At 40.6% G+C, this 26253-nt stretch overlaps 1 long non-coding RNA gene across 1 annotated transcript in view; it reads left to right on the top strand.

Moving 5' to 3' along the window:
- The window catches only part of LOC122561925, an 82451-nt gene extending 74646 nt beyond the window's left edge, over positions 1-7805 (top strand). Inside the window, exons 2-3 of the long non-coding RNA XR_006315152.1 lie at positions 2156-2193; positions 7779-7805. This is a non-coding gene — a long non-coding RNA (uncharacterized LOC122561925). The remainder of the gene's footprint in view (positions 1-2155; positions 2194-7778) is intronic.
- The last annotated feature ends 18448 nt before the right edge of the window (positions 7806-26253 follow it).

Here is a 26253-nt window from a genome sequence, read left to right as displayed (position 1 = left end):
GGAGTCCAGAACTGGAGGGCATAGGTTTTGGGTGAGAGGGGAAAGATATAAAAGAGACCTAAGGGGCAACTTTTTCACGCAGAGGGTAGTACGTGTATGGAATGAGCTGCAAGAAGATGTGGTGGAGGGTGGTACAATTGCAACATTTAAGAGGCATTTGGATGGGTATATGAATATGAATAGGAAGGGTTTGGAGGGATATGGGCCGGGTGCTGGCAGGTGGGACTAGATTGGGTTGGGATATCTGATTGGCATGGACAGGTTGGACTGAAGGGTCTGTTTCCATGCTGTACATCTCTATGACTCTATGACTCTAAATGCAGAATAAATGCATTGCCACTGCTGCCACAATAGTTACCATTCACTTATCTGATATGCTGAGCATTGACATAAACCAACTGCACATTCAGAGTGAAAATCTTTATGGCCGCAGGATGTTAAATCATTTAGATAAGTCACTTGTGTGTGGTCAATAGTCCCCTTACACCATAGAAAAACTCAATATACATGCAAATTCATGTACGTGTTTTGCCTGCTTTTCTGAATTGAAAGAAAAGATGATGAATTCTCCGATTCAAGTGAAAAGAGCATCAGTCACCTCCCTCATGCAGTGTTGGACTGCAAACCTGAAAATGATCCAGTGTGCCAGAGGCAGCAGATTTCCATAAGAATCTCCTTTGTAAAGTTACCAATAACCAGAAATAAGAGAAATGCTCCAGAATCATGGAATCCCTACAGTGTGGAAGCAGGCCATTTGAGTTCACTGTGAAGAGCATCCTACGTAGACGTAACCCATCCTCCATTTTCCATCGCTAATCCCTAGCCTACACCTTTTTAGACTATAGAAGGGAAGTAGATCACCCAGAGGAAACCCACACATACACAGGGAGAATGTACAAACTCCATACAGTCAGTCGCCCAAGGCTGGAATCAAACCCAGGTCCTGGATATTGTGAGGCAGCAGTGCTAACCACTGAGCGACTATGCCACCCACCCTGCATAGATAACGTTTCCTGCTGAGAGTGCTTCTCCATTGCCTTTTCATTCCAAAAACTATGTGCATGGCCACTACAACACTTATGACTGGGAGCAAATGGTCTGACCAGAACCCTTGAAGCCAAAATGAAGACTGTGTCTACCTGCAGCACTTTTCACTTTTATTCACCAACTTTAAACAATTCTGCAAATTACCAATCACTTCTACAAACTGCAGAAGGTCACTGCAGAAATTCACCAAAGCTCCTTAGACAGCACCTTCCAAGTCCATGACCACTTTCAGCTAGAAGGATGAGGGTAGCACCACCTGCAAGTGCCTCTCCAAACCACTCACCAGTTCTGACATGGAACTATATCGGCATACCTTCACTGTCGCTAGGTGAAAATCTAGGAATTCTCTCCCTAAGGGCATTGTGGGTCAATCCACAGCACATGAACTGCAGTGGTTCAAAAGGGCAGCTCACCACTGCCCTCTGATGGGCAACTAGGATGGGCAATACATGCTGACCCATCTAGCAACGCCTATATCCCATGAGTGGAAAATATTCAGAACTAACCTGAGAGTCTTTGATGATTCTTTTAATACTGTGCAAGTTTAAGGGAGGAAAACATGAACAAACATCTGCGGTTGCTGGAAATCTGAATCAAGAAAAGAAATTGCTGGAGAAACTCAGCAGGTCAAACAGCATCTGTGGAAAGAAAGCTGAGTTAATGTTTTTGGTCCAGCGACCTTCTGTAGAACTTTATTGGATTCAGAAACTCACTTGGTTGACTACTAAGAGTTTCTAACTTGATTAGAAATTTCAATGGGAGTAAGTCAAACATTTGTTCAGGTTCTGTTCAGAGAATTGAAGCAGCCTACTTTGCTCTCTGTTGTCTTTTAGCATCTGCATTACTGACCTCCTAAAAATGGCATCTGACATGGGTTACACCTGGATTCTGTGCACACTGTGGGGATACTATGTTAGAACCAAAATGACAAATGCAACACTGAACCTATAGGGATGTCACAGGTCTCAATTAGCACTAATCGTCTTTCTTTTTCTTGCTTGTCTTCTCTTTCTTTTAATGATTACATTATCTCTTTGCACTATGAGAACACTTTGTGATTTTTGGATTTGACTTATTTTGTGTGATATTGAAATATGATTTGTTTCAGGATTTCTTTGTGGCTGTTCAGCAGACTTCAGTTGGCAGGTAAGGTAGAAATCTCCTCCTAATGGTCTTCCTGACAGTTTGAGAATTCTTTGATTGACAACTAGATCTGTTTCCTTTCAACTGGGTCTTTTTATCAAGGTAACACTCTCTTGCTGCTTTTCTTCTCCCATTCCCATTATATTCACCTGCAGTTCTTTTCTTCAAAATACAAGACTTCAGAAAATCATTAAATTCATTCTCAATACGGTTTCAAATACTTTTCAGACTTCTTATCACAAATATCATTTCATTGGGTTTTGACATATTTCTTCAATAGGTTTCTTCAAACCATCACCATGTTTTAAGCATGTCACTCAGATTTCTATCAATATAAATATTTTATCACCTTTCTTCCAAATAAATATTAGAAAGACTCTATTCCTTGTCACAAACATTAGTCTTTTGAAACTTATTCCATTGTTGTGGTTCTGTTCGCCGAGCTGGGAATTTGTGTTGCAGACGTTTCGTCCCTGTCTAGGTGACATCCTCAGTGCTTGGGAGTCTCCTGTGAAGCGCTTCTGTAATCTTTCCTCCAGCATTTGTAGTGGTTTGAACCTGCCGCTTCCAACTGTCAGTGGTCAGTATATTGAGTCCAGATCGATGTGCTTATTGATTGAATCTGTGGATGAATGCCATGCCTCTAGGAATTCCCTGGCTGTTCTCTGTTACAGGAAAGCCACACATACAGACTAAGTCCTGAACTACGAAAGCAACCAACCCAACACACACAAAAGAAGTTGCGTCAAGACACTATTCAAAAGGGCCACAACACACTACAGTACACCAGAACTGCAAAAAAAGGAAGAACACCTATACAATGTATTCGCCAAAAACAGATACCCCTGCAATTTCATCAACAGATGCCTAAGGGAAAGACCACGGAACGAGGACATGCCACGACCCAAAGGACTTGCTACACTACCATGCATCAAGAGCATTTCCGAACTGACAGCCAAACTATTGCGACCACTAGGACTCATAACAGCACACAAACCAACAGCCACTCTTAGACAACAACTCACCAGAACGAAGGACCCGATACCCAGCATGAGCAAAACCAATGTAGTGTACAAAATCCCATGCAAGGACTGCACAAAACACTACATAGGACAAACAGGAAGACAGCTAACGATCCGCATCCATGAACACCAACTAGCCACAAAACGACATGACTAGCTATCCTTAGTAGCCACACACGCAGATGACAAGCAACATGAATTCGACTGGGACAACACTACTATTATAGGACAAGCCAAACAGAGAACAGCCAGGGAATTCCTAGAGGCATGGCATTCATCCACAGATTCAATCAATAAGCACATGGACCTGGAGCCAATATAACGACCACTGCAATGGACAGCTGGAACTGACAACCAGAAGCGGCAGATTCAAACCACTACAAATGGCGGAGGAAAGATCACAGAAGTGCTTCACAGGAGGCTCCCAAGCACTGAGGATGTCACCTAGATAGGGGACGAAACGTCTGCAACACAAATTCCCAGCTCGGCGTACAGAACCACAACAATGAGCACCCGAGCTACAAATCTTCTCACAAACTTTGAACTTATTCCATCCCGCTTCCTGAAAGCTGTTTAAACCAGACTGCTTACACCCTTGGTGTCATATTTAACTCAAAACTAAACTAACCCTCTGATCAGCTGTCATTCAGATCATTATCTATTAACAACTCCAAAAACATTATCCAACATGCCACCCTCCCCATTCAACAACAACCTCCAACTTGTCATGTTGACCTGTTGTAGAAACCTCACTAATGCATCTGTAACCTCTAAAGTTGACTACTCCAATGTATTGCTGTCTTGGTTGATGTCCTAAAGTCTACCCTGCTGCCTATGTGATAATTCATGCCAAGTTCCATTAACCCACCAACCTGTACTCAGTGACATACATGGGGTTCCTGGTTTGGCAGGACGTCAATTTTAAAGTTCTGAGCTTATTTTTGAGTGAGTATGTGACCTCATCGCTCCCTACATATATTCTCCCTTGGCTTTCCACAGCTCTGTGATATTTGAGCTCATCAAAATCTAGTTTCTCAACTTTGCTGATTTTAATTGTTCAGACTGAATTCTGCTGCCGCTAATAATCTCTGAAATTCCTTCCTCAAACCTTTCCAACGTTTTTTCAACTGATGAATGAGCAGCGCTCCAAAACCTTGTTATTTCAAATACTGTAAACCTGTTGGACTATAACCTGGTGTCATGTGACTTCTGATTTTGTCCATCTACTTTTCACCCTGTTGTGGTTTTGTGTTTACTGACACAAACTTACTAACTTCATAACAGGTCTTGTAATTTCATGTTGTTTTTGTTTATTTGAAGATTTATTGCAGGATTGCTCAGCACACAGATTCAGTATAAAATCACAGCAACTACTATTATAGGAAAGCACAGTTCACCATATAATATTGGAAGTTAGATTTCTTAAAGTGATAGCACAACATTCCCTATTTTTGCAAGATAAAATTAAATGCTGTAAGAATGGAGATACTTTCATGTATCGGTAGCTGTGAAAATTATTTGAACAAAAATAAGAATTGAAGCATTTAAGATGCTGTAAGCTGTATATGTGGGTGAACAACCTTCCCAGATTTCTCACATTCCTGAAATCTAGATTTGTCACATGAACATTTTTGACTTGTAGACTTGTTAATACCTTATGTATTCTTAGAGTGCTGATTGTTTTCATCATGGTCCTTTATCATTTTACTGTCCAAGTTTATTTTTTTGTGTTCTCTGCACAATTTCATTGCCAGTTGTTATACACTTGTACAACTTCCTGAGTTGTCTTCTGTTTCTTCTTAATGTTGTGCTGTTTGGTTTTGGAACATTGTAGGAGCTCAGCTCACTCTCGTTACTCTTACAGGTGACAGTTTCCCTGGCTGGGAAAAATGGCCTGAACCAATTATCCTACATGCAGTTCTGCATCTGCATGTCGTTTTTTAATCATCATCTTCTCTTGTTTTTCGAGAAACATGTCCCATATTTCTGAAAACTTGGACAAGTAATGGTTTGGCATGTGTTTTCCCCCAGCTGCCTTCCAAACATGATTTCCACTCGTGACAGTAAGCCCATGTTTAGGAGTGTTGTTTTCAAATGTATCTTAGCAATTAACTGTCACCCTTCCTGATTAATGCATTTGCTGATTAGTGCTTTAAATGGTGTGAGCCATCTGGTCAGCAGACCATAGGATCTGGGATAGTGTAGTGAAATTGTCACATGGTTTATACCCTATTTGGCACATATCTCAGAAAGGTATGCCAGTATTTGATATCTATCAGGCATAATCTCTTCAGCTATAACAAGCTGACTGAATGTTCTACTAACCAGACCTGCCCGAAACTTAAAGTATTCTTCACTTGTCTAATAATTGTAAATTTACAGCAATAATCAGTGACTAGGGATTTGGGAAAAAAGATCATCACCATGTAAAAACATTTTATTTTAATTAAATAAAAGCAAAATGCTATAGATGCAAATAATCTGAAATAAAAGCAGAATGTGCTGGAGAATCTCAGCACCTGAAGAACAGTCATATCAGAGTCAAAACGTTAACTCTGTTTTTCTCTCTCCGTGGTTGCTGAGAGACTATGTGTTTCTCCAAAACTTTGTGTTTTTAGGTGAACCTGTTCAGGCATTTAAAACTTGTCTCTGTGGTAGATGGAACTTGAATGCAGAACTTCTGACCCAGAGTTAAGACACTGTGCTACAAGACCCCAATACCACCATGTTAACAAAATAAATCTGTTTAAATTTTAGATGAAAGGTATAATGGAAGCGTAAGAGTTTACTACAAACATCTTTTAAAAACGATGTATCTTGAGATGCCTAATTCATCTCTGTATGGCCAGATGCCTTGGAGAATTGCACCTCCTGTCAAGTCAGCCTCTTGTAATGACATTTCAGTCAGAGATAATTTGCTTTTGTTTCCTGAAATCAGTTTGATCTGTGCTGGCCAAAATTCATCAGGCTAACATTGAACCTATCATCTAACAATGTCTATACTATGGGTTTGGTTGTCTCATAAAATTTGGTGGTCTTTTCCGGATTTGGTCTTCTCTCAGTGTGTCTGAATGAACCATTTTATTCCCAATTTCTAACAGATGTCGTACCACTGCCGCTGTGGACTTGTGCCAAATAATTTTCAATGGTTTGTCATCAGTTCCCTCAACAATTTGCAGATCGATCATGTATGTTATGGAATCTTGTGATTTTGAAAACCAGAGCAAGTGTTTTATGCTTTTTGATTGACTGGACTGCATGTGCAGTAGACCTTTGGAGTGAAATACAATTGGCATGCCGTCTTACATGATTTTGTGCTTCTCGCTTTCTGAGCTGTACTGATCTTCAAGATTGTTTCATTGTAGTATTGCAGAATACATGTCCTTATGACAAAGCTTGCTTAAGTGATTTGACCACATGCTGATGGTTCTCTTGCTATAGATACAGAACTTTTTTCCAGAAGAAATCTCTCAACAAGGGCGACACAGTGGCACAGTGGTTGGCACAGTCCCAAAAAATTTGATCTGGCCTACATTCACCTGGAATTTCTTGCTGTTGAAGACATGTCTGTCATGATGAACTGTTGCCATCAGTGAATGTAAATTTTGGTCATGCTTCTCTTTGATTTGGCCCCCTCCCACTCAGCCAAGGACATGCAAGTCCTGGGTCTCCTCCACAGCCAAATCTAAACCACACAATGACTGGAGGAAGAACGCCTCATGTTCTGCCTTGGGACCCTCTAACCATACGGCAACTACATCAACTTCACCAGCTTCCTCATCTCCCTTACCCTCATCTCATTCCAGATCCAACTCTCCAACTCAGCACCACACTTATGAACTGGCCAACCTGCCATCTTCCTTCCCACCTATCCACTCCACCCTCCCCTCCGATCTATCACTGTCACCCCAATGTCTTGGCTCCAAATGTATCCAGATTATGCTGTACTTTTTCAGCACAATTGCTCTGGTCGATGTGCTTTTGCACATGACAGATAGTGTTATCATGATCCATGTCATCCAACTGGTGAACCAAGGCAATGCATCCTCTCTGGAATGTAGTACAGCATCATCTTCGAAACTTGCTATGGTGAAAATCTATTTGGTATATCTGTTTTATTTCAAAGTTGATGCAGTTGTTCTTAGCCTTTCTGCCCTCACTTTGCATATAGGTGACCTTGTAAATAGTCAAAATGTTGAATTCTGTACTCCCCAGTACCCCTGCTATTGCTCACTCACTCATTTCCACCAAGTTAAATACTTTGGGTTTCCATATACAGTACTTCTATGCTAAGTAGACTTTAGTGCTGAACATGTAAATTTACTTCTTTATTTTTCGACTTCCGCACCCAAGTTTTTATAGCTGGGTACTTTGTAACTAAGATGGCATCGTGTATGGTAACATTGTACACATTTCACTGTACTCTTGTACTTCTGTACTTGAGCGTGTTATGGACTAAGCCAGACCACTCAAAACATTCTTAAGCAGACAGCCCAGACCATAACTTTACAATTTGTTTTGCAAAGTGTACAGTGAAAATTACCTGATTTAAGTTGAGATTTTGAGATTAGATTCCCTACAGTGGGGAAACAGGTCCTTCGGCCCAACCAGCCCACACCAATCTTCCAAAGAGTCACCCACCCAGACCTATTTCCCTCTGACTAATGCACCTAACACTACGGGCAAGTTAGCATGGCCAATTCACCTAACCTGTGCATCATTGGACTGTGGGAGGAAACCGGAGCACCCGGAGGAAACCCCCGCAGACACGGGGAGAATGCGCAAACTCCACACAGACAGTTGCCCGAGGCTGGAATCGAACATGGGACCCTGGCACTGTGAGGCAGCAGTCCTAACCACTGTGTCACCATGCCGCCCTATTAGTGAGGTTGACTACCCGCTTTAAAACAGACAAAAAATTTATTCACAAAATTGCACAATGAAACACGAAGAACAGAATAAAGAACCCCTACAGAATTCAGTCTTTCCAAACTAGACTTAAGTGTGCTGTTCTGAATATACACAACAGTCCCAATAAGCAAACCCCTTTAAAACACAGTACAAAAAAAGGGTCAGATGCTTACAGGTTGAAGTTAGAAGGGCAGACGAGAGAGTTTACACACAGCTCCCTGTTGAACTCCCAACCAGTTCTCGGCTGGATTAAACTGCTCAGCTGGAGAGCTGACCACTCCCCTTTCATTATACAAGTCACTCCTAAAACATGACCACTTTGGTCTGAAGTGTCATCTGTTTACATTTAAACAAAAAGGCCTTTCAAAATCCTTTTAATCTCTGTACCAAACCAGCCTGATCGGAGCCCGGCCTGGTTTATTACCCCTCTGAAAAAAATCAACTATAGAGTCTCCTTGAGCCAAGGAACAGCTTTCAGAAAAAAAAGCACTAGCTTTGTAACACCTCCCCCCTTAAAAAAAACCCATTAATACCAAAAGATGGCTTCATTTTTAACCCTTCAAAAACACGATTAATGGTCTAAACATACACACACACACACACACACACACACACACACACACACACACACACACTCACACACACACACACACACACACTCTACTAATGATAAACATGCAAACATGCACAACCAAATGCAAATTCAGGCTGCAGTACACCCACCACTCAACGCCTCCATATTGAGTCTCCATAACGCATGGGCAATCACGTTTTTGCGACCTGCCACATGCACTATTGTCAAATTGAATGGCTGCAACAACAAGCTCCATCCAAACAGTCTGGCATTTTTGTGCTTAAAGTTTTCCACAAATGTCAATGGGTTATGATCAGTGTATACAGTGGTCTCAGATGCATTGCTGGTGATATAAACACTGAAATATTGTCATGCTACCACCAAGTTTAAAGTCCATTTCTCCACCATTGAACATTTCTGTTGATGAATGCTCAACTTCCTGGAAAAATACGCGATGGGTCTTTCTATTCCCTTGTCATCTTCCTGCAGGAGCACCGCACCGACACCCACATTACTGGCATCGATAGCCACCTTGAAAGGCTTCGTGTAATCAGGTGTGGCTAATACTGAGGCAGTGGTTAACACAGTGTTTAGGTTATCAAATGCCTTTTGACAGTCCACTGTCCACTGAAACTTCTTGTCCTTTATTAACAATTCAGTGAGTTTAGCAGCCACACTATTAAAGTTCGGCACAAATGTTTGGTAAAATCTACTCAATCCCAGGAACTGTAGTACTGCTTTTTTTCATCGACTGTGTGGTAAATCCTCCAATTACTTTCATTTTTGCATCTCATGAGGCTATTTGTCCATGTCCAATAATGGCCCAGGAAGGTGACTTGGGCTTTAACAAATTCACTTTTAGCTAGGTTTACCACCAAACCTGTCTTCTGAAGTTGATCGATCAAGTCCGATAAATGCTGTAAATGTTCCTTCCACAAGTGACTAAAAATCACCAGGTCATCAATACACACCACACAGTTGGGTAATCCAGCAATGACCTTATTAGTTAGTCTCTGAAATGTGGCTGGAGCATTTTTCATACCAAATGGCATGGCTTTGAATCGATATAGTCCATTTGGCATTGCAAAAGCCAAAATTGCCTTTGCTGTCTCCGACAGAGGTACCTGCCAGTAGCCTCTGAGCAAGTCCAACTTAGAAATTTAAGTTGCTTGTCCTACTTTTTCGACATAGTCCTCCAACCGTAGAATTGGATATGCATCAGTCTTTGCAACAGCATTGACTTTGCAATAGTCCACATATAACCATTGGGTACCACCTGGCTTTAGCACCATGAACTCCAGCCAACATAACTCCAATTATGCCATCTTGGAGCATGCACTCTATCTCATTATGAACCTGTGCCAACTTTCAAGGGTTATGCCTATAAGGATGTTGCTTAAGCAGAACAGCATCTCCTATCTCAACATCATACCCAATTTATTTCCACATATCTCCCCTTGTGATAGTAATAACTCTTTCAGGTCATTTTTATTTTCTCCTGGAAGGTAACTCAATAATCTATTCCAATTTTTGACAACTTCCTCATTATCCAAATTGATTTGAGGAATGTCTAATTCAGAATCCTCTGAACTTGGTTCTTCCCTCTGTGCTGTAATCAATAACACATTCACCTCTTGCTTTCCTTCCCTATCAAAATACCTTTTGAGCATTTTCACATGACACACTTTGTGAGATTTCTTCCTGTCTGGAGTCCTTATCAAGTAGTTCACCTCACTCAGTTTCCTCTCAATTTGATACGGCCCACTAAAGTTGGCTTTTAAAGAGTCCCCTGCTACTGGAAGTAACATGAATACTTCATCCCCAATTGCAAAATTGTGAATTTGTGATTTCTTATCCACTTCTTGTTTCATTGCATGCTGTGATACTTTTAAATGCTGCCGAGCTAACTCTCCAGCTCTATTTAATTGTTCTCTAAAATTTGACACATAGTCCAACTGGGTGGTCTCTGAATTCTGACTTATTAATTTCTCCTTAATCAATTTTGACGGTCCTCTTACTTCATGCACAAAAATTAATTCCAGTGGACTGAATTTAGTCCATTCATTTGGTGCATCTCTGATTGCAAGAAGTACAAACAGAACTCCCTTCTCCCAGTCATCTGGATCGTCCTGACCATAAACACAAAACGTGGTCTTTAATGTTTGATGCCGTCTCTTTAGTTGTCCCTGCAATTCGGGATGGTACACAGTAGATTTGAATTGCTTTATTCCCAAATTATCCATAACCTCCTTGAATAGTTTGGATGTGAAGTTTGATCCTTGATCTGACTGGATGATCTCTATTGGCAATCCATATCTAGATAAAAATTTAAATAATTCTTCAACAACCCTTTTTGCTGTGGTGTTGTGTAATGGGATTGCCTCTGGAAATCTCGTTGGCACATGCATTATTGTTAATAAATACTTATTCCCACTTTTCGTTTACGGTAGGGGACCTATGTAATCAATCATGACTCTTGTGAAAAGTTCCTCAATTGCTGAAAGAGGTATTAAAGGTGCCTGTGGTTTTCTAATTAGCTGACATATATGACACGTCTGGCAAAATTCAACTACATCTTTGTGTAGCCCAGGCCAGTAAAAATGTCTTTGTATTTTAGCCTGTGTTTTCCTCACCCTTCGACAACCTCCAAGCGGTAGCTCATGTGCCTCCTTTCTGTACCCTACTGACAAAACAATTTGATGATTCTCTGCCTATTTCTCATCTGCTTGAATGTGTGATGATCTCCATTCCTTGATTAAGACATCATTTATTCAGTAATAATGCACAGGGATGCATTCACTCTCCTTCTCTGTATATGCCCTTTGATATAACTGTTTTAAGGTTTCATCTTTCTGCTGTAATTCAATCAGTTTAGCAGAGCTAAAGATACTTGCATGTTTATCTATCTGCTCCTTCTCTGTTCCACTTATCTGATCAAAAAAGGTCTCAGATAATACTATGTCAGCTTCCTTATTTGTGCCTTTTGATCCCACCTGCATCAACTTGTGCCTCTGTGATCTTGAGATCACACAATCTGGGAAAATTCCTTGATAAGCATCCTTTATTTCTTCAGTTGCCTGTGTCCCCACTGGCTTTTCAACTAGACTAGGCAGCATGCCTACTGGTGAATCAACTTATCATTTGCAAGGACAATTTGTATTCCTGGAGCTAAGAGTTTGTCCAGTTGTTCTTCCACAAATTCTCCACTCTTCTCTGGATTCTCTAGCCTCACTTTACATAATTGAGTACTTTTTGTCTCACCATGACTTCCTGTTACCAGTACCTTTTCTGGCAATAGTGCCTCAGGAGTACATATCTCCTCATCCTTCAGCATTACAGACTAAGAGGATCCTGTGTCCCTTAATATTGTAACCTCCTTACCTACTGCTCCTGGCCTATGTGAATAAACTTTACCCTTGCATGTATATTTTTTAAGCAGATCTGGCACTTCCTCCTTAATCAACCTCTGAACATCTTATACACTCTGAGGCAGTTGTCTAATTTCCCTTGTGCTTTTTGTTACTAGTTTAACAAAACTTCCAGGCTTGTCTGGTTTTCCTACATCTGGCTTTCTCCTAGCCTACCAATACTGTGATTCTTTTGTGGCCCACTTTATTTCATGAAAGCACCAGAACTTTTTAACTTCTTTGTCCCCCTCAAGGGTTTCTTTTTTACCCTGTGGTAAATTATCCTTGTGATTTTCACTGAGATCTACCTTTCCCTTTCCACGTGAGGATTTCTCTTTGCCCCAATTCCTATCCCTCATGGATTGAAATTGATTCTGGAAGCCAAACCCTGTTTAATGGACCTGCTCATAATCATCAGCCACTTCAGCTGCTAACCTTGCTGTTTTAACTCTCTGCTCTTCCACATGAGTGTGCGCTGCTTCCTCACTGAGGTTACCTTCAGCCTTTATCTCCAGCCTTTTAAGCTGACTTTCCTTTTTTAAGTGTCAATTTTTGAAGTTCAAAAGCTCTCTCCTTTTTTTCTGCTCTTTTTTCCCTCTCTTCAGTTGCTCTCTTTTTTCTCTTGTTCTGCTGCTCTCTCTTTTTCCCTCTCTCCTGCTTTTAATCTTCATTCAAACAGTTTCATTTCTGCTGCCCTTTCCTTATCTCTCGCCTCTAACTCAATTGCTTCATTTGCAATTAAATTCTTGCTATCTCTATAGATTCTGAGTGTTTCTCCAGCACATTTAAATGCTGGGCTACTGCTGTAATTATCTCTCCTTTCCTCACAGAAGCAGACAGGTCCAAATCCAGCTTCTCTGCTAATTCCTGCAGCTTGGTCTTATTCACCTTTTGAAAAACTTCCAAGGTCACTGCATCCACTTCCAGAAAGCTTTTGGTGACTGAAAGAGCCATTACTACCCTAAGTTTTGTCCACCCAACCAAACCAACATCCGAAAGTAAAGACACTAGCACCTACCACTTGTTGTTTAAAATCCTGCAAAGAGCCCCAATCTGTTATGGATTAGGCCAGACAACTCAACAGATTCTTAAGCAGACAGCCCAGACAATAACGTTGCATGTTGTTTCGGATTACCAGGTTAAATTAGCGAAATTGACTAGCAGGTTTAAAACAGACAAAAAAAAGTTATTCACAAAATTACACAATGAAACACAAAGAACAGAATAAAGAACCCCTACAGAATTCAGTCTATCCAAACTAGACTTAATTGTGCTGTTCCAAATATACACAACAGTCCCAATAAACAAAATCCCTTTAAAACACAGTACAAAAAAGGGTCAGATGCTCACAGGTTGAAGGAAGTAGGGCAGACGAGAGAGTTTCCACACAGCTCCCTGTTGAACTCCCAACCAGTTCTGGACTGAACTAAACTGCCCAGCTAGAAAGCTGACCACTCCACTTTCAATATACAGGTCACTTCTAAAACATGACCACTTTGGCTTGAAGTCTCAACTGTTTACATATAAACGGATGGCCTCTTAAAACCCTTTTTATCTCTGTACCAATCCCGTCAGATCAGAGCCCGGCCTGGTTTATTACCCCTCTGAAAATAATCAAGAACAGAGTATTCTTGAGCCAAGGAACAGTTTTTAGATAAAAAAGGATTAGCTTTGTGACAAGCACAAATTCTAAACCTAGATTTGCTACAGCTGTATTTTACCATTATTGCACCAATCCAAGCAATAGGTGATTCATTTTACACATTTGCTTTGGCTGTCATAGATTGTATCATTGATTTTGAATGATCCAGGAACATTCAGGACTCTGACTGGTAGAGTGTTTGCAATAGTTCCTGTGTTGACTTTGGTTCTCAGAATGTGGTTGTCATAATTGTTCATGCATGTAATACTAATATTTGCAAACATTTCTAAGTGTTTCTTTTTCTCCAAGAAACCTGTCAGATTCACAATGTGGAAAACCTAGTCACCTCTGGTTGAAGACACTTCCACTGGGAACCTTTGCCCTGGTCTGATGGGATGCCAACCTCATGTATGTGCATACATTTATGCAGATCTCTGGCATACTCCCTGTTTTTGCTTCCAGTATGCTGCACATGACATTTGTTTTGTTGCATCTTATTGTCACCTCTGATCACATCACTAGAACCAATTTTTTTCATATTGATGAGTCCAGTGTACGCCCGTTCTGCGTGACTTACAAAAATCTTTTCACACAGGACAGCTTCATGATAGATGCAACAGATCATACTTCCCACATGACTTGCTTGCTTTATGCTTTCTGGCTATTCCAGTAATACTGGTGGCAGCAACTAATCTTGTCTGGCTGCAAAGGCTTCATATTTTCTGCCATTTCTTGTCTAAGTGAAACTAAATCTGATCAAAATGTGATAGAACATAGAACAAAGAACATTACAGCGCAGTACAGGCCCTTCGGCCCTCGATGTTGCACCGATTTGTGGAACTAAATCTGAAGCCTATCTATCCTACACTATTCCATTTTCATTCATATGTTTATCCAATGACCATTTAAATGCCCTTAAAATTGGTGAGTCTTCTATGCCCCTACTACTCTCTGAGTAAAGGAACTACCCCTGACAACTGTCCTATATCTATCACCCCTCAATTTAAAGCTTTGTCCCCTCATGCTAGTCATCACCATCCAAGGAAAATGTCTCTCACTGTCCACCCTATCTAACCCTCTGATTATCTTGTATGTCTCAATTAAGATGCCTCTCAACCTTCTTCTCTCTAATGAAAACAGCCACAAGTCCCTCAGCCTTTCCTCATAAGACCTTCCCTCCATACCAGGCAACGTCCTAGTAAATCTCCTCTGAACCCTCTCCAAAGAAATTTCTATTTTCAAAGCAAAGTCTAGAGCAATGTGATTTTCTGTTTATTTACACAAGCTTACTAATCTCAAAGCTGGACTGATATGTGGTCATTGATTTTATTTATTTGAAGGTCTGTTGCAGGATTGCTTAGCAAACAAATCTGTTGTAAAATCTCAGCAGCTAATATTACAGGAATGCACATTCCCTCATATTACACATTGCAAATTAGATTGACAAATGCAGCTAGTCACATGATCTACATCCTGGTTACTTCATGATTAACATGCTTCTTCTTACAGTGATATAATAATACCTGTTTCCCCCCCCTTTTTGAAACGTACCTCTAACTAGAGGCTTAGTCATCTGACTTAATAACTTTTTAAGCAGCTGGGTGTCAAGTTTGTTTCGTAAAATTCTTACATCTTGGAATGTTTAATTAAACACTAAATGCAAGTTGTTGTTATCCAAGCTGTATGTCATAAATTGCTAAAAGTAGTTCTGTTGTTAAATCAGACTTTTGAATTATCTTGTTAGAACTCTTCAAATGGCAAAGAATGTATGTTGAACTTTTACCAGATGAAACATGATGGATCTTTGGGAATCAGAAACTAGCCTGTGAAATAAAGAAAAGCCACAAGACATTGTATTATACAGTTAAAACAGTGGGAACATTTACCACTTTATTATAGACTGCCCCATTAAGAATATATAAAATTTGACATCTTCTATTTAAGAAGAATAGATGGAGATTTTTTTACGAGGTTCACATTTTCTTTTGTAAATACAAGCAAGTAGGCAACAAAAGAAATAGATGATTTAACTTTCTAGAGTTCCCATCTTTTGTCAGGTTATAAGTTCATAGCTCAGTTTCAGTTTCTGCATGATGTCCACCATCTCTAACAAATCGAAGAAGGATCAGGAAAACCTAACCAATTTCTTCCCTTCAGGGGAACTGGGGCCAATTATTTCCTGACTGCTGCCCCAGATGTGCTCAGATAGCTCATTACTGATCAGGGATTGAATCTTCGACTCTCCTGATCTGCACTGTTCAGCTAACCACTGATGAAACTCATTGAAGTATTTGAGCTAGTTTTTAAACGTATCTACTTCAACTGCACACCTTGTGTAGGAAATCACATAAATCAAATTTATTTGTATCTCACTGCCAGCAACAGCAACAACACAAACCAATACTTCTTAAACTTTTGCTGCACAATGCCCAAGATAATGAAATTTCCCTCTGCTTCAACGTCAAAACAAATCCTGGATAAAGCTGACAAGTCCTTTTTGTTCCAGATTAGAATCGGAGGTGTGATAGATATAAAATCCAATTAATTCACACTTTAGAAAGCACTAAAGCCTTGCAGTGATCTGCATTGAGGAAAAGCATTCAGCATAAAACCAATATCATTGTCTGATGATGGAAAATTCTGCATCAGAGATTCTGAAACAAAAGTCAAGGAAAACACTGAAGAAAACGTAGAGAATTCAGGGCTCCTAGAATATCAATTGAGCTACTCCATAAATATGATGCACTTTAATAATATCAATAATATACAGTGTCTCCCCAGTTCTCGTAACCAAAAATTTCATACCGCGTGGAACTTCAGACAAATTCATGGCATGTTTGATCTGATTCTTATGTTGTTCTGCCAGTAAACTGCCAATGCGAGATGAAAATAGTTCACATTTCACTTTTCATAACATTCTAAACTATGCTGAGTTCATATTCTGCGCACGCAAATTCAAATTTAAAATATTCCCAATGACTGACAGCACAGACTCTGTCCATGTTCCATGGTTTAATTTATGTGATCAATCTGTGTCATCCTCACTATTACATTTTGCAATAAGATTTGATGTGCACTGGACCATGGACATCAGTCACCTGTACTTGATTTTGTTTTGTTACAGGTTGTCCAGCTGTTGCAAGGCTTTGGTAGTTCTCCTCTTCACTTTATTTATCTTCTGTACTCATACATTGATTCTCCTTTATTTTTCCTCAAACCTGTTCCTTCTCCTGCCTGAGTCTGGATTTAACCACATCAAATTGCTATAGCTTTCTTTCATTATTTTTCTCTTCTACTAATCGGGCTACTTCTATCTTAATCTCTGATTCAGCCTAAACATGGCAGTTTGTTACTGCTCAATTGAAATTTGAATAGTCTGTTTATAATCTGCACCTGCTACCATCACTCTTCCATCTTAGGGTTTTATCTGCAATTTATCTCCTGGGCAGTGAAATAGAGGATATGTACATGTGTAGTTTTTCAGCCATGAGCTGTAATATCACATTGTTCAAAATTGCATTTTCTCCATTGTGCAAGGTTTAATAGTCTGAAATCATCTTTTGTTTCTTCAAATGTCACAGATTTTTCATGTTCTTATCATCAAGTTTATGATACAGTAGAAAGTAAATAATAGTGAAAAATCAGTGCAACAGATCACAGAACTTTTCACTTGCACCTTGTACAAAATCATCAATTTCTATCATTTGGCAACACAAGTCACACAGATCAGTAAAATAAAACTTAGACTCACAATTTCTAATGGAATTAGAATTGAGCAGGCTGTATAAGGAGAAGACAATCACTTGAATAGAGAACAACCCATCTAGGAAAGACAAAGATGTACCTTAAGGTTTCATCTAATCATTGTGGCTGTGTTGGAAACTAAAATATCCAAGTATATCTCTGCCTAGATAAAAAATTATCAATCAACTCCTATTTTCCAGTGATCCTCAGAAAAACATCTTTCCATCCTGTTCACAGGATTATTTGAGTCTAATTTTCTCAGAGCCTTGTCAAAGAAAAGCTACAATGGCACCTGGTCTTTTTTAAAACCAGATAATCTTATAATGGATGTTGAATTCATTTTTGAAAGACCACATTTACCATAAACCCAATCATACTGACCCTAAGAGAGTTTGTTTCACAGTACTGAGTCTTGTCTTTTCAAATAATTAATGGGACTATTATTCAGGCAGGATGAAATGCAGACCCTGTCTGCATTAAATGCAATCAAAGTGGTCAATCATGATATTTTTCTCCAAGATCTTTATAAATGTATAATATAATAATGTGATATAAATAAAACTAAATAGAGTTCTGACATGATGTTCACTGCTCTTTCACAGTTTTGAGTCACAGATGCTGCTGAAGACCAATTCATTTGAATGTAATCTCCCTCTCACATATGCTAAAGTAAGTCCAGTGCCAAGGATATATAAATTTAATACAAATCCATTGCTGAAACCTGATGTCTGACATGCTGCCCACTGTAATACAGACCAGATAGACTCAGTTCCAATTCCAGCTTTTGCTGACACATTTAAGACATCATTCCTGGGAAGTGAAAAATCAGCCAGGGTTTCTTGTTCTGACTTTTGTCAGGTAACTGTTGCTGAAATCTAGGAAAGCTAGGCTGTTTAATGTTGCCCTGTAGTTTTGATTAGTTTATGAATGCCAAGGCCTAGAATAGCACTATGTGGCATCTGTTTACAATTGCTAAGTGGCTTTTTTAATTTTCAAAATGGTGAACTAAACGCACATATAAATGTTTGGCTGGAAGTATATCAATTGCCATGATAAAGGCTAAATACTGTGGCTGCTGAAAATCTGAAGTAAACACAGAGAATTCTAGAGAAACTCTGCAGGTCTGGCAACTTCACCAGAGAGAGAAACAGACTTAATGTTTCAAGTTCGGTATGACCTTTCTTCAGAAAGATGTTGAGAATTATATTTTGATATATTTTTGACTGAGGAAGAGGCCCAGTGCTAACACCACTAATTGTGGAGAAAGAGAAAAACATGTAAAATGGTAAAGGTCTGAAAGGGAAAGAATGGGTCCTTTCTCGTTAGGAACAGTAAATAAGACGCAAACAGAAATAAAGCCGTTGTGAGACGTGGGGGTGGGGAAGAGAAAAATAATAAAAATGGAGAACAGACATTATACAGTCAGATTCTGAAGGTATTGAATTCAATATTGAGACTGAGGCTGTAAATTGCCTGAGCAGACAATGGGGTATTGTTCCTTTGACTTGTGTTGTGCTTGATTGGAACATTGGAGCAGGCCCACAACAGAATGTGTGTCTCTTGCCATATTGGGGAAGGATAAACAAGAGGCTCTGTTTGAGATCCCCTTTGACCGGAGGCAAATCAGCAACACTGTCACAAACCGTACTGAAACAAATCATCCCAGAGATTACCTACAGTATAAAAGGTAACCAACCTACCTGAATGTCAGCCAAACTTTCTCTTGCTGACCCCTATTTACTATATCTCAATGCCAGCACTGACTAAGAGGTTTTGTTTTATCTCCTATCTCATGGGTGGCACGGTGGCTCAGTGGTTAGCAATGCAGCCTCACAGCTCCCAGGTTCAATTCTAGCCTCAGGCAACTCTCTGTGTGGAGTTTGCACATTCTCCCCGTGTTTGCATGGCTTTCCTCCGCGTGCTCCGGTTTCCTCCCACAGTCCAAAGATGTGCAGGTCAGGTAGATTGGCCATGCTAAATTACCCATAGTGTGAGGTGCATTAGTCAGAGGGAAAGGGATTGGGTGGGTTATTCTTTGGAGGGTCGGTGTGGACTTGTTGGGCCGAAGGGCCTGTTTCCATACTGTAGGGAATCTAATCAATTCTGATACTGGTCCCCAACACATCCAACCAACCACCCTCAGTCACTGAATGGAAGCAAGTTTGGATCCACTTAACTGAGGACCATTGTGAGGCAATTATTCAGCGATCTTTAGTGGCTGTATGTGTAACCGCGGGTTACACAATGTTCGGGAGCTTATGATTCTGGACGGATGCACTCCCATCTTGAAATGGAATAGCTTGAACGTTTGGGACGTACTGTCAGGTTAGCGAGAACTTGTGTGATGGTACCAGAGGATGACCAATGCTTGTCGAATAATCTCTGCAGCAGTCAGCTCTTCCTAAGGGAAGAAGTGATGTTCTTTCAAAAAAACTAATCTTGTTTCAGTTTTCTAGCGATGATAGAAGAAAACTTACGTTGAAAAACTTAAACTGTAAACAAAATGGTGAGGTTATTTATTCTTTTCAGTATGCAGTGTTACACTTTTCATGTTCAGGATATTAAAATTAAATTAGTTTTTCAATATTTGCAATATTTCAGGGAAAATTCCTTCTGCGGAAGCAGATGGGCCTCAAATTCTCTGGAAAGTGATGTCGTGTGAAGCAATCTTGCAGCACTGTATGTGGCACCTGTTCTCATTCTTATCTTGACAGGTTAGTCAAGAGACTTCAGTGAAGGCAGACAGATTAGCAGGTTTATAAAACAAAACACAATGAGATGCTAACTTTTTAATAAAAGATCATTCCTGGGTTGTGGGCATCACTGGCTGGCGCAGTATTTATTGCCCATCTCTAGTTGCCCTTGAGAAGGTGGTGCTGAGCTGCCTTCTTGAACAGCTACTGTCCAAGTGCTCTAGGTTGACCCACAATGTTCTTAAGGAGGGAACTCCACGATCGGGATCCTGTGACAGGGAAGGAATAGCGATATATTTCCAAGTCAAGATGGTGAGTGGCTTGGAAGGGAATTTGCGGGTAGTGGCACTCCCATATATCTGCTGCCCTTGTCCTTTTAGATGGAAATTGTCATGGATTTGGAAGGTGCTGACTAAGGATGTTTGGTGCGGCACACCTAATCAATAGTACACACTACTGTTATTGAGCATTGGTGGTGGAGGAACTAAATGCTTGTGGATTTGTTGCCAGTCAAGTGGGCTGTTTTCTCCTGTGTAGAGTCAAGCATTTTGAGCATTGTTGGAGCTTGCTCATCCAGGCAAGTGGGGAAAATTCTATCACACGTCTGACTTGTGCCTTTTAGATGGTGGAAAGGCTTTGGGAGTCAAGAGATAAGTTCTCACCGCAGTACTCCTAGCCTCTGACCCTGTTCTTGTGGCCATTGTATTCATATGGTGAGTCCAGTTTCTGGTCAATAATGACTCCAGGGATGTTGATAGTGGAGAATCAGTGATAGCAATACCATTGGATGTCAAAGGATGGTGGTTAGATTATCCCTTATTGGAGATGGTCACAGCCTGGCATTTGTGTGGCACAAATGTTACTTGCTACTTGTCAGCCCAGCCTGGATATTGTCCAGATCTTGTTGCATTTGAACATGGACTGCTTCAGTATCTGAGGAGTTGTGAATGGTGCTGAACATTGTGCTATCACTGGTGAATACCCCACTTCCGACTTTATGATGGAGGGAAAGTCATTGATGAAGCAGCTGAAAATGATTGGGCCTAGAACACTCCACTAAGGAACTCCTGCAAAGATGACCTGGAGCTAAGATGATTGACCTCCAACAACTACAACCATATTCCTGTATGCCACATTTAACACTAACCAGAAGAGAGTTTTTCCCTGACATGCATTGTTTCCAGTTTTTTTGCAAGGGCTTCTTAATGCTGCAAGAATGCAGCCTTGATGTCAAGTACTGTTACTCTCACCTCACCTCTAGAATTCAGTTCTTATTTTGTTGATGTTTAAACCAAAGCTATAATGAGGTCAGGACCTTTCACTTCCTCCACCACCAATGCTCAGTAGCAGCAGTGTGTACTATTAACAACTGCATCAAACAGACAGTCCCTCATGGAACCAAAGCTGGGCGACACTAAGCAGGTTAGTTTTGTGATTAAGTCCATAATTTGAGATGGGTAGTACTGGCAGCAGTAAAGTTGGTCAGAACTGCTCTTGTTTCTCCAAATTGCTAATCCAAGCTAAATATATTCAGCAGCTAATTTTCTTTTGTTGGGACCCTCCAATGATTGCAACATGCTAACTTTTTTTAGAACACATTTTAATGGCTACTCCATCTAAAGTGAAAATAGTTTGCAACAGAGCTCATGTGACAATAGCAAGTCTCACGTGTACAGTGTATAAATGATATTCTCTAATTATAGCAAGTCTCACGTGTACAGTGTATAAATGATATTCTCTAACTATTCCTTTTTCAATGAAAAAGAAAAACTTCTTTGCTCCATCATTTGCTGTTACAAATTACCTAATGTGCACAGTAAGTGACAAGACTGATGATTCCCTGACAAAAATGTTAATTCTAGTCAGTACCACTTTCGTCAGTCTCTGCATGTTATTTCATTCATATTCCCTTTTGTCTTTTAATAGTATGCAAATGTGTTCATGTCAGTTTGTCTGGTACCTACATTCTGAAGTGATGTTTCTTCTCTGAAATTGTTTTTCCAAAAGACCAGAAGATATAGTAGCAGAATGAGGCCATTCAGCCCATTGAGTCTGCTTCATCATTCAATGGCTGATATATTTCTCAACCCCATTCTTCTGCCTTCGCCCCATAACCTTTGAGCCCTTTGCCAATCAAGAACCTATCTATTTGTCTTAAATACACCCAATGACTTGGCCTCTGCAGTAATGAGTTCCACAGAGTCACCACCCTCTGGCTGAAGAAGTTCCTCCTGATCTCATATCTAATGGGTCATGCCTCTGTGATTGTATCCTTTGGTCCTAGTCTCTCCTGCTGGTGGAAACATCTTCTCCACATCCATTCTATCCAGGCCTCTTGTAGACTGCAAGTTTCAATCAGAATTTCCCTCATCCTTCTAAACCCAATCAAGTATAGACCCAGAATCTTCAATTCCCCCTTATACGACAAGCCCTTTATTCCCAGGATTATTCTTATAAACCTCCTCTGGACCTCCTCCAGCATCAGAACATCCTTCCTTGGATACAAGGTCTCACAATATGCAAATATCCAAATAAGGTCTGACCAGAGCCTTATCCAGCCTCAACAATGCATCTCTGCTCTTGTATTCTAGACCTCTTGAAATAAATGCTAACATTGCATTTGTCTTCTGAACTGCCAACTAAGCCTGTATGTTAACCTTAAGAAAGTCCTGAAATAGGACTCCTTTATCCCCTGTTACTTCATATTTACAAAACCATTCCCCACTTAAAAAATAGTCTATGCCTCTATTCTTCCTACTAAATGCATAACCTTACACTTGCCCACTTTGTATTCCATCGGCCACCGTGCCCACTCTGCTAGCCTGGCCAAGTCCTTCTGTAGCCTTCCTACTTCGTTCTCATTACCTGCCCCTCCACCTATCTTTGTGTCATCTGCAAACTTAACAACAATGCCCTCAGTCCCTTCATCCAGATTGTTAATGTATAACATGATTAATTGTGACCCCTCTGGAACACCACTACTCACTGGCTGCCATCCTGTAAAAGACCTCTTTACACCTATTCTCTGCCTTCGCCAGTTGGCCAATCCTTTATCCATGCAAGTACCTTGCCCTTAACATTACGGGTTGATAGATTATTTAGTCGCCTCCTATGTAACAGGTAGCCTGTCTTCACTTCTGAGAAAGGGTCACTAGACCCAAACCTCTAACCTGATTTCTCTCCATTAATACTGCTGGATCTGCTGAACTTTTCCAGCAATTTCTGCTTTTGTAGCCCATCTACTGGGTCGATGACTTCCAGAGCGTGTTGAGCTGACGTTGACAGTTGTTTGATTCCAACGAAAGCTGCATCCTGTTTGTGCCGCTACAGCATTGCCTGTCCTTTGCAGTTATCTGCTGTTCTTGTACTTCTAGATGCTGATGATTGTATGTATGTAAGGTGCCTTCTAAAGAGCTTTTGTTAATTTCAGCAGTGCATCTTGTAGATGGTGCACACTATGGCCACTGACGTTGCAGTGTCGATAGGCAGGCTGTTTTGTCCTGGATAGTGTTAAGCTTCTGGACTGTTGCAGGAGTTGCACTTATCCGGACAAGTAGGGAGTATTCCATTAGATTCCTGACTTGTGCCATGTACATTCTGAAAATTCTGAAAATTCTGAAAATATTTCCTCCTTTTTTGATATTGTTGTTCTCGTGCAACCCAGGAAATGCATTGGACATTGGACATCTGTAAAACATTTGCTGATTGTGTGAAGAGTTATGCTGACAGCCAATTTAAGATTGTCTGTCTGTTGGGCTCGCAGTATGGTGCACCTGCATGTCCTAGAAATCACATATCTTAATGCACAGAGCCCTGATCTTTGCAAACAGAACATGTAGGCTTACTGTGCCTCTTTCAACTCAACAGAACAGGTGACAGCCATTCTGTGGTTTGTTTCTCAGAGCAATGCTTTGATCAATCAGTGTCAACGTGCCTTGTTGAGAATTTAAACAAAGCTTGGCATTTAACTTTCAGTCATTACAAATCCATGATATAATCAAATACAATGTCTGGCTTTGAAGGAGAAATCACGCTAGAATTCTTTGAAGAGGTAATAAGCATGAGAAATAAAAGGGAAAACAGTGAATGTAATATATTTGGATCTCCAGAATCCATTTGATAGGGTACCTTTATTAAGTAACTTAACATGTCGTACGAGTCTACATTGTTTGGAGTAATATATGAGCATGGATAGAGGCTATTTGCTAACAGATGGAAGGCAGTGGGTTGAGATAAATGGGGCTTTATCGTGATGGCAATGTGTAACTAGTGGCACATGGCAGTGATCAATGTTTAGGCCACAGGTATCTACAATATATATGAATGACTTGGATGAGGAAAGTGAATAAACTATAGCCAGGTTTGCAGATGACACAAAAGTAAGTGGGAACACAAGTGGTGAGGATGACACAAATAATATAGAAATATTAAGTGACTGTGGGGAAAGAATGGCAGGCGGAATGTAATGTGGGAAAATGTGAGGTCATGCACTTTGGTCAGAAGAATAGAGGAACTGACTGTCTTTTAAGTGGAAAAAAAAGACAGCAGATGGCTGAACTGAGACTGCTTTGGAAGTCTTCTTGCATAGGTCACAAAAAAAAAAGCTTACATGTTCAGGACATAATAAGGAAGGCAAATGGAATGTTGCCCTTGATTTCAACAGAATGGAGTACAAGAATAAGGAGTTCTTGCTTAAATTACGCAAGACACTATGTCAGAACAGTCTGGAATACTGTGAACAGTTTTGGAACAGTTTTGAGAAGGGTTAGAGCCATACCTGGTACACAAGAAGATGTTTGTGGTTGTCAGAGGTCAGCCTTCTCAGCTTCAGGACATCTCTGTGGGAGTTTTTCAGGTTAGTATCCTAGACCCAACCATCTTCAGTTGCTTCACCGATGACCTTCCCTCCATCAAAAGTGAGAAGTGGGGATGTTTGCTGATGATTGCACCATGTTCAGCACCATTCGCAACTCCTCAGATATCATGTTCAAATGCAACAAGATCTGGACAATGACCAGGCTTGGGCTGAGAAGTGGCAAGTGACATCTGTGACACACAAATGCTAGGCAATAACCATCTCCATTAAGAGACAATCTAACCACCACCATTTCACATTCAATTGCATTACCATCACGAATCCCCACTATCAACATACTTGGGGTCATTATTGAACAGAAACACAACTGGATTCATCATATAAGTACAGTAGCTACAAGAGCAGGTCATAGGCTTGGAATACTGGGTGAGTAACTGACCTCATGACTCTGTAAAGCCTGTCCACCATCTGCAACGCATGAGTCATGAGTGTGATGGAATACTCTCCACTTGCCTGGATGAGTGCAGCTCCAACAACACTCAGGAAGGTTGATACCATCCAAGACAAAGCAGATGACTTGGCGGCACAGTGGCTCAGTGGCTAACATTGCTGCCTCACAGCGCTAGGGACCCTGGTTAGATTCCAGCCTTGGGTGGCTGTCTGTGTGGAGTTTGCACATTCTCTCCCCATGTCTGCCTGGATTTCCTCTGGATGCTCCAGTTTTCTTCCATTAACCAAAGATATGCAGGTTAGATGGATTGGCTGTGCTAAATTGCCCATAGTGCCCAGGGATGTGCAGGCTAGGGTGAGTTAGCCATGGGAAATGCAGAGTTAAAAGGGTAGGGTTGTGATGTGGGTCTGCATAGAATGCTGTTTGGAGGGTTAGTGTGGACACAATGGGCTGAATGGCCTCCTTCTACATTGTAGGGATACAAACTTCTAACCCACAAGCATCCACTCCCTCCACCACCAACACTCAGTAGCAACAAAATGCACAGCAGAAATTTGCTGAAGATTCTTCAACAGCACCTTTCAAATCCATGAGAACTTCCATCAAGAAAGATAAGAGCAGCAGATACATGAGAATACCACCATCTGCAATTTCCCTTTCAAGCCACTTATCATCCTGACTTGGAAATATATCACCATTCTTTCACTGTCACTTGGTCAAAATCCTGAATTCCCTCCCTAAGAGCATTGTGGGTCTATCTACAGCACATGGACTGCAGTGGTTCAAGAAAGAAGCTCAATACC

The sequence above is a fragment of the Chiloscyllium plagiosum genome, chromosome 24, assembly GCF_004010195.1.
Source record: "Chiloscyllium plagiosum isolate BGI_BamShark_2017 chromosome 24, ASM401019v2, whole genome shotgun sequence".
Classification (NCBI taxonomy): Eukaryota; Metazoa; Chordata; class Chondrichthyes; order Orectolobiformes; family Hemiscylliidae; genus Chiloscyllium; species Chiloscyllium plagiosum.
Note: the sequence above shows the minus strand (reverse complement) of the source record. Positions and strands in the feature narration are given on the sequence as shown.